Raw genomic sequence first — 9,825 nt, 5'->3', positions numbered from 1 at the left:
AAGGAGGGGTCGTCAACTCCATAGTCGAACTGGGAAGCAGCGGCGCCGGTCTCGTAGTCTACCAAAGAGAAGAGGGGGAAAACAATAAATACAATGCAAACATAAGCATGATGATGCATGCCATGACAATGTGCGGTGCTAGGTGTGCCCTAACACGGTAGTAGGCAGTACCGGGGAAGGGAGTAAACATCCGAGAAAGTATCCTCGGTGTTTCTCGTTTTTGGCCAGATGAACCGGAGGTGAAATGTTGCAAGTTCGCTATGCTAGGGACATGTGGCTGATGAACAACCTCCGTATTCGGGTTCGTCTCGTCGTTCTAAGCAACTTTCATGTACAAAGTTTTTCCATCTGAGTTATGGATTATTTTATATTAATTTTTAAAGTTTTAAACCATTTTCTAAATTATTATTATTAAATTAATTTGAAATTAGTATTATTGCATCAGCATGACGTCAGCAGTCAATAGAGGGGTTGACTGGTCAAACTGACATGTGGGTCGCGCTCGTCATAGGCTGTCTAATTAACTAATAGATTAATTAGATTAGTTAGTAGATTAATTTAGGGTTAATTAGTTTAGTTAATAGAATTAATTAACTTATTAATTAATTACTTAATAATTTATTCATTTATTTTAAATTATTTTTTTATTTCCTTTTTTAAAACGTTCATGGGGGTGGGCCCCCCTGTCATTGGCCCAGCGGGCCTATCGGGCGGGGGCGCTAACGGGCGTCGGGCACTGCTGTGAGCGCCCGATTGGGCACAGTGATACGTCTCCAACGTATCTATAATTTTTGATTGTTCCATGCTGTTATATTACCTGTTTTGGATGTTAATGGGCTTTATTTTACACTTCTATATCATTTTGGGGACGAACCTACTAACCGGAGGCCCATCCGAATTGCTGTTTTTTTTCCTATTTCAGTGTTTTGCAGAAAAGGAATATCAAAGGACTCAAAACGGAATGAAACCTTCAGGAGCGATCTTTTTGGAACAAACGCAATCCAGGAAACTTGGAGTGGACATCAAGAAGCAGTCGAGGCGGCCACGACGGTGGCCGGCGCGCCTTAAGGGGGTGGGCGCGCGCCCTGCCTCATGGGCCCCTCGTGGCTCCTCTGACCTACCTCCTTTGCCTATATATATGTTCATACCCCGAAACCATCCACGAGCACCATGAAAAACTATTTCCACCACCTCAAACTTCTGTATCCGCGAGATCCCATCTTGGAGCCTTCGTCGGTGCTCCGACGGAGGGGGAATCGACCACGGAGGGCCTCTCCATCATCACCAAGGCCTCTTCGATGAGTTGTGAGTAGTTTACCACAGACCTTCGGGTCCATAGTTATTAGCTAGATGGCTTCTTCTCTCTCTTTGAATCTCAATACAAAGTTCTCCTCGATCTTCTTGGAGATCTATTTGATGTAACTATTTTTGCGGTGTGTTTGTCGAGATCCGACGAATTGTGGGTTTATGATCAAGTTTATCTATGAGAAATATTTGAATCTCCTCTGAATTATTTTATGTATGATTGGTTATCTTTGCAAGTCTCTTCGAATTATCAGTTTGGTTTGGCCTACTAGATTGATCCTTCTTGCAATGGGAGAAGTGCTTATCTTTGGTTTCAATCTTGTGGCATCCTTTCCCAGTGACAGCAGGGGTAGCAAGACACGTATTGTATTGTTTCCATCGAGGATAAAAAGATGGGGTTTATATCATATTGCTTGATTTTATCCCTCTACATCATGTCATCTTGCTTAATGCGTTACTCTGTTCTTATGAACTTAATACTCTAGGTGCAGGCAGGAGTCGGTCGATGTGTGGAGTAATAGTAGTAGATGTAGGCAGGAGTCGGTCTACTTGTTACAGATGTGATGCCTATATACATGATCATGCCTAGATATTCTATTAACTATGCACTGTTCTATCAATTGCTCGACAGTAATTTGGTCACCCACCATAATACTTATGCTATCTTGAGAGAAGCCACTAGTGAAACCTATGGCCCCCGGGTCTATTCTCTATCATATAAGTTTCCAATCTACTTTCTTTTGCAATCCTTACTTTTCAATCTATATCATAAAAATACCAAAAATATTTATCTTATCATATTATCTCTTTCGGATCTCAGTTTCGCAAGTGGCCGTGAAGGGATTGACAACCCCTTTATCATGTTGGTTGCGAGGTTCTTGTTTGTTTCTGTAGGCGTGTGGGACTTGGGAGGAGCCTCCTACTGGATTGACACCTTGGTTCACAAAACTGAGGCAAATACTTAGGCTACTTTGCTGCATCACCCTTTCCTCTTCAAGGAAAAAACCAACACATGCTCTAGAGGTAGCAAGAAGGATTTCTGGCGCCGTTGTCGGGGAGGTCTTCGCTCAACTCAAGACATACCAAGTACCCATCACAAACTCATCTCCCTCACATTACATTATTTGCCATTTGCCTCTCATTTTCCTCTCCCCCACTTCACCTTTGCCATTCTATTCGCCCTCTCTTTTCTGTTTGCCTTTTTTTCGCTTGTCTCTTGTGTGCTTGTGTGTTGGATTGCTTGTCACGATGGCTCAAGATAATACTAAATTGTGTGACTTTTCCAATACCAATAATAATGATTTCCTTAGCACTCTGATTGCTCCTCTTAATGATGTTGAATCTTGTGAAATCAATGCTGCTGTGTTGAATCTTGTAATGAAAGATCAATTCTCCGGCCTTCCTAGTGAAAATGCCGCTACTCATCTAAACAACTTTGTTGATTTATGCGATATGCAAAAGAATAAATACATGCATAATTTTATTGTTAAATTGAAGTTGTTTCCGTTTTCACTTAGAGATCATGCTAAAACTTGGTTTTCGTCTTTGCCTAAAAATAGTATTGATTCGTGGAATAAGTGCAAAGATGCTTTTATCTCTAAGTATTTTCCTCCCGCTAAGATTATCTCTCTTAGAAATGATATTATGAATTTTAAGCAACTTGATCATGAGCATGTTGCACAATCTTGGGAGAGGATGAAATTAATGATACGTAATTGCCCTACACATGGTTTGAATTTTTGGATGATCATTCGAAATTTTTATGCCGGGTTGAATTTTGCTTCTAGAAATCTTTTAGATTCAGCTGCGGGAGGCACTTTTATGTAAATCACTTTAGGAGGAGCTACTAAACTACTAGATAATATTATGGTTAATTATTCTCAATGGCACACCGAAAGATCTACTAATAAAAAGGTTCATGCTATAGAAGAAATTAATGTTTGGAGTGGAAAGATGGATGAATTTATGAAATTGTTTGCTACTAAAAGTGCTCCTATTGATCCTAATGACATGACTTCGTCTACTTTGATTGAGAATAATAATGAATCTATGGATGTGAATTTTGTTGGTAGGAATAATTTTGGTAACAACGCTTATAGAGGAAACTTTAATCCTAGGCCGTTTCCTAGTAATTCCTCTAATAATTATGGTAATTCCTACGACCACTCTTATGAAAATTTTAATAATATGCCCTCTGATTTTGAGATTTGTGTTAAAGAATTTATGAATTCTCAAAAGAATTTCAATGCTGTGCTTGAAGAAAAATTGCTTAAAGTTGATGAATTGGCTAGGAACGTGGATATAATTTCTCTTGATGTTGATTCTTTGAAACTTAGATCTATTCCACCTAAGCATGATAGCAATGAGTCTCTCAAAGCCATGAGAATTTCCATTGATGAGTGCAAACAAAGAACCGCTAGGATGCGTGCTAAGAAAGATTGCTTTGTAAGAGCTTGTTCTTCTAGTTTTCATGAAAATAATGATGAAGATCTAAAAGTTATGGATGTGTCTCCTACTAAATCCCTGTTTTCCAATATGAATCTTTATAATGATCGGACTGGAGATGAATCAACTTTAGTTAAAAGGCGTTCCAATGATTTGGAGTATTTTGATCTTGATGCTAAACTTGGTAAAAGTGGGATTGGAGAGATTAAAACTTTACATAGTAATGAACCCACTACTTCAGATTTCAAGGAATTTAATTATGATAATCGTTCTTTAATAGATTGTATTTCCTTGTTGCAATCCGTGTTGAATTATCCTCATGCTTATAGCCAAAATAAAGCTTTTACTAAACATATTGTTGATGCTTTGATGCAATCTTATGAAGAAAAACTTGAATTAGAAGTTTCTATCCCTAGAAAACTATATGATGAGTAGGAACCTACAATAAAAATTAAAATAAAATATGATGAATGCTATGCTTTGTGTGATTTGGGTGCTAGTGTTTCCACGATTCAAAAAACTTTATGTGATATGCTTAGTTTCCGTGAATTTGATGATTGCTCTTTAAATTTGCACTTTTCGAATTCCACAATTAAGAAACCTATGGGAAGTATTAATAATGTTCTTATTGTTGCAAATACGAATTATGTGCCCATAGATTTTATCGTTCTTGATATAGATTGCAATCTTTCATGTCCTATTATTCTTGGTAGGCCTTTCCTTAGAATGATCCGTGCAATTATTGATATGAAGGAAGGAAATATTAGATTCCAATTTCCGTTAAGGAAAGGCATGGAACACTTACCTATAAATAAAATTAAGTTACCTTATGAATCTATCATGCGAGCCACTTATGAATTAAATGCCAAAGATGGCAATACTAAGATCTATTCTCGCTTTTATGCCTAGCTAGTGGCGTTAAACGATAGTGCTTGTTGGGAGGCAACTCAATTTTATTTTTGTTCCTTGATTTTTGTTACTGTTTAGTAATAAATATTTCATCTAGCCTCTGGTTATATGTGGTTTTATGTTTTAGTTAGTGTTTGTGCCAAGTAGAACCTATAGGATTATCTTGGGTGAAAGTTAATTTGATTCTACTGAAAAATAGAAACTTTGCACTCATGAGAAAAAATTCAATAAATCACAGAGACATGATTTTGAGTTGATTATTTTTGCAGTATATCAATAGACAAATTACCTAGGACTTCCTATTTTGGTAGGATGTTTTGAGTCCCATAAGTATTCGAAAGTTACAGATTGCTACAGACTGTTCTGTTTTTGACAGATTCTGTTTTTCATGTGTTGTTTGCTTATTTTAATGCATCTATGGCTAGTATCGGGGGTTATGAACCATAGATAAGTTGGAATACAGTAGGTTTAACACCAATATAAATAAAGAATGAGTTAATTACAGTACCTTAAGTGGTGGTTTTTCTTTCTTGCATTAACGGAGCTCATGAGATTTCCTGTTGAGTTTTGTGTTGTGAAGTTTTCAAGTTTTGGGTAAAGATTTGATGGACTATGGAATAAGGAGTGGCAAGAACCTAAGCTTGGGGATGCCCATGTAACCCCAAGATATTCAAGGAAAATCAAAAGCCTAAGCTTGGGGATGCCCCGAAAGGCATCCCCTCTTTCGTCTTCGTCTATCGGTAACTTTACTTGGAGCTATATTTTTATTTACCACATGATATGTGTTTTGCTTGGAGCGTCTTGTATGATATGAGTCTTTGCTTTTAGTTTACCACAATCATACTTGCTGTACACACCTTTTGGGAGAGACTTACATGATTCGGAATTTATTAGAATACTCTATGTGCTTCACTTATATCTTTTGAGCTATGCAGTTTTGCTCTAATGCTTCAATTATATCTTTTTAGAGCATGGTGGTGATTTTATTTTGTAGAAATTATTGATCTCTCATGCTTCACTTATATTATTTTGAGAGTCTTTTAGAACATCATGGTATTTTCTATGGTTATAAAATTGGTCCTAGAATGGTGGGCATCCAAGTTGGGTATAATAAAAACTATCATGAAAAGTGAATTGAATACTATGATCAACTTGATGCTTAATAATTGTTTTGAGATATGAAGGTGGTAATATTAGAGTCATGCTAGTTGATGTAATTGTGAATTTAAGAAATAGTTGTGTTGAGGTTTGCAAGTCCCGTAGCATGCACGTATGGTAACCGTTGTGTGACAAATTTATTGCATAGGGTGCTCCTTTGATTGACTTCCTTATGTGTGGAGGTCGGGGGCGCGCGATGGTTAACTCCTACCAACCTCCCCCCTAGGATCATGCGTAGTAGTACTTTGCTTTGAGGGCTAATAAAACTTTTGCAATAAGTATATGAGTTCTTTATGACTAATGTTGAGTCCAAGGATTATACGCACTTTTACTTTACCTTCATTGCTAGCCTCTACGGTACCGTGCATTTCCCTTTCTCACCTTGAGAGTTGGTGCAAACTTCGTCGGTGCATCCAAACCCCGTGATATGATATGCTCTATCACACATAAACCTCCTTATATCTTCCTCAAAACAGCCACCATACCTACCTATTATGGCATTTCCATAGCCATTCCGAGATATATTGACATGCAACTTTCCACCGTTCCGTTTATTATGACACGCTTCATCATTGTCATATTGCTTTTTGCATGATCATGTAGTTGACATCGTATTTGTGGCAAAGCCACCAAGTATAATTTTTATACATGTCACTCTTGAGTCATCGCATATCCCGGTACACCGCCGCAGGCATTCATATAGAGTCATATTTTGTTCTAGTATCGAGTTGTAATTCATGAGTTGTAAGTAAGTAGAAGTGTGATGATCATCATTTTTAGAGCATTGTCCCTAATAAAAAAAAGAAAGGCCAAAAAAAGAAAAAAAGAAAGGCCAAATAAAAAAGAAAAAAGAAAAAGAAGAAGAAAGGCCAAATAAAAAAAAGGCCCAAAAAAGGGGGGGACAATGCTACTATCTTTTTCCACACTTGTGCTAAAAGTAGCACCATGGTGTTCATATAGAGAGTCTCTTATGTTGTCACTTTCATATACTAGTGGGAATTTTTCATTATTGAACTTGGCTTGTATATTCCAATGATGGGCTTCCTCAAAATTCCCTAGGTCTTCATGCGCAAGCAAGTCGGATGCACACCCACTTAGTTTCTTTTGTTGAGCTTTCATACATTTATAGCTCTAGTGCATCCATTGCATGACAATGCCTACTCCTCATGTTGACATCAATTGATGGGCATCTCCATAGCCCGTTGATTAGACGCGTCGATGTGAGACTTTCTCCTTTTTTGTCTTCTCCACACAACCTCCATCATTTTATTCTATTCCACCCATAGTGCTGTATCCATGGCTCACACTCATGTATTGTGTGAGAGTTGAAAAAAGTTGAAGCGTGTTGAAAAGTATGAACCAATTGCTTGGCTGAAACCGGGGTTGTTCTTGATGGGAGTATTTTGTGTAATGAAAATGAAACATATCCAAACTATATGATTTTGTAGAGATGAACTTTCCTTTGCCATGTTATTTTGAGAAGACATGATTGCTTGGTTAGTATGCTTGAAGTATTATTATTCTTTTATCAATATGAACTTTTATTTTGAATCATTTCGATCTGAACATTCATTCCACAATAAACAGAAATACATTTAGAAATACATTTTGAAATTGGAAACATTTTTAGAATTCCCCAACGTTATTTGAATTTTTGAACCAATTTTCAAAACACGATTTTTAAAAATTGGAAGCATTATTAGAATTCGCTCATATTTTCTGAATTTCGATCTTTTTTTTGAAACTTTTAATGTGGTTTACATTTTCATAAAAGAAAATATTTTTTGAAAAACGAACATTTTTAAAATTTGCTGACAAACTTTTAAAGACTAGAATTTGGGAATCTCTAAAAAAGGAAAAAATTGAAATCAAGAACAATTTTTGAAACTCCAAACAATGTTTTCAAAATGCAAACATGTTTTAGAAAAGTAGGAGCAAAATTGAAAAACTGTAACATTTTCTGAAATTGTGAATATTTTTTCAAGACATGAATATTTTTTGTCAATTTGAGAAAAAACATTGAATTATTTTGAATTTGTGAACAAATTTAATAAACAGGAACGTGTTTTAAAAAATGCAAACATTTTTCTAAAAAAATAACAACTTTTCAAAACATGAATATTTTATGTAATTTCCCAAACATTTTTTGAATTTGCAAACAAATTTTGGAAACGTGAAGATTTTAATAATTTGTGTTTTTTTGTAAATAGGATCAATTTTTGGAATGCACAAACATTTTCTAAATTTGTGTATAAAATTAAAAATACTAACATTTTCAGAAAATTTTAATCTTTTTTCAATTTTCAAACATTTTCTAAAAGAAGTGAAATTTGTTGAAGTATTACAACATTTTTCGAATTTCACAACTAAATTTAGAAACAAGAAGAAAGTCTAAAAAATGTACAAATTTTTAGAAATACGAATATTTTTCAAATTCCAGAATTTATTGAAAAAATAAATAAACAGGAAAAGGGAAATTAAAGAAACAGAAAATGATTCCCAAAACCAGTAAAAATGACAGAAGAAGAAACGGAAAAAAAGAAAAATGACCGAATAGAAAAAAAACAGAAAACGGAAATTAGAAAGGAAGTTGTAGAAGATTCCCAAAAGCGGTAGAAAACCGGCTGTGAATGCCCTAGAAGGTTCCAAAAACTAGAACCTGAAAGCTGCAAGTACGATACAGTTAGGCCGGCCCAAGTCGCTCGCTAGGTCGCCTTGTGCGAATGGCCTACTATTTGACACAAGATGCATCAAGTAGGGTAATTACTAGGGAAAACCCTATTTTCTCAATGTGTAAAAGCCATGTAACAGAGACATTGAGTATTTGATCCCGAGCTCATATGCTCGCACATGAACAATAAAATAAAAAAGTAAAAAAATTCTGAATTTTTTTTGTGATGAAAATTGACAAAATTTCTAACTGCGTGCAAAATTTCAGGCAAAAATGACATTTCGGGAGGTCTGGGCAAAAATAACAAAATCGATGCTCCAAAATGGTCTGGGCAAAAAGAATAAAATCGATGCTCCAAAAAGACTATTGTTGGAAGCATTTTGGAGCATCGGTTTTGTTATTTTTGTTTGCCCAGACCTCCACAAATGTCATTTTAATCTGAAATATTGCACGCAGTTAGAACATTCATGAATGTCCGTCATAAAAAAAATTCAGATTTTTTTACTATTTTCTTTGATTTTACTGTTCATATGAGAGCATATGAGCTCGGGTGCAAAATAGCACTTTCAATGTAACATCCCATTTAACAATGTGGAAAATTAGCCTCCGCCCTACTCTCGTGGAAGTTGAGTTGTCCCGTGATTAGCGTGTACGTGTGATTAGGCGCGGTTGCCGCCATCCCATGCCCTTGTCGCCAGCCTGCCAATGGTCTCCCTGTACGGGGAGCTCATTTGATTCATACGGCAAGTCGGCAATGCAGCCTAATTTGTTACTCTAGCCAATGAACTAGCCAAGGTTAACACAGCACACACTACTAATCTCTTTCAATTCTCATTTGGTGTCGGTGTCGAAATTATACAACAGATTTTGCTTGTTTTGTTGTGTCATCTAAGATGCTATGAAGAGTTCATATCTTCTATGTGTCCCATAGATTTTCATGATAAAAATTATCTTATACGATTTCATATCTGTTTGTCATGCCAAAAATTTATATATCCAACTTGTACAATATAGCTAATTCTAAGATTGCAATTCAACAGTTATGAACGATTAAAAAACACCCACTTTAATTAGCCATTATTCCACATACACTAGTAGAAAAACACCTAATAGTCCCGGTTCGTAAGGGCTTTTAGTCCCGGTTCATGAACCAGGACTAATGGGTCGTTACTAATACCTTCACCCATTAATCCCGGTTCAAACACGAACCGGGACAAATGTGCCTACACGTGGCCTGTGCGCCGAGCCCAGACAGGTGGGCCTTTGGTTCCGGTTGGTGGCACCAACCGGGACCAAAAGGCATCCAGGCGTCAGCATTCGAGTGGCTGGGGTTTTTT

This window comes from Triticum dicoccoides, chromosome 1B, assembly GCF_002162155.2.
Source record: "Triticum dicoccoides isolate Atlit2015 ecotype Zavitan chromosome 1B, WEW_v2.0, whole genome shotgun sequence".
NCBI lineage: Eukaryota > Viridiplantae > Streptophyta > Magnoliopsida > Poales > Poaceae > Triticum > Triticum dicoccoides.
The sequence above is the reverse complement of the archived record's forward strand: the minus strand, read 5'-3'. Positions refer to the sequence as shown.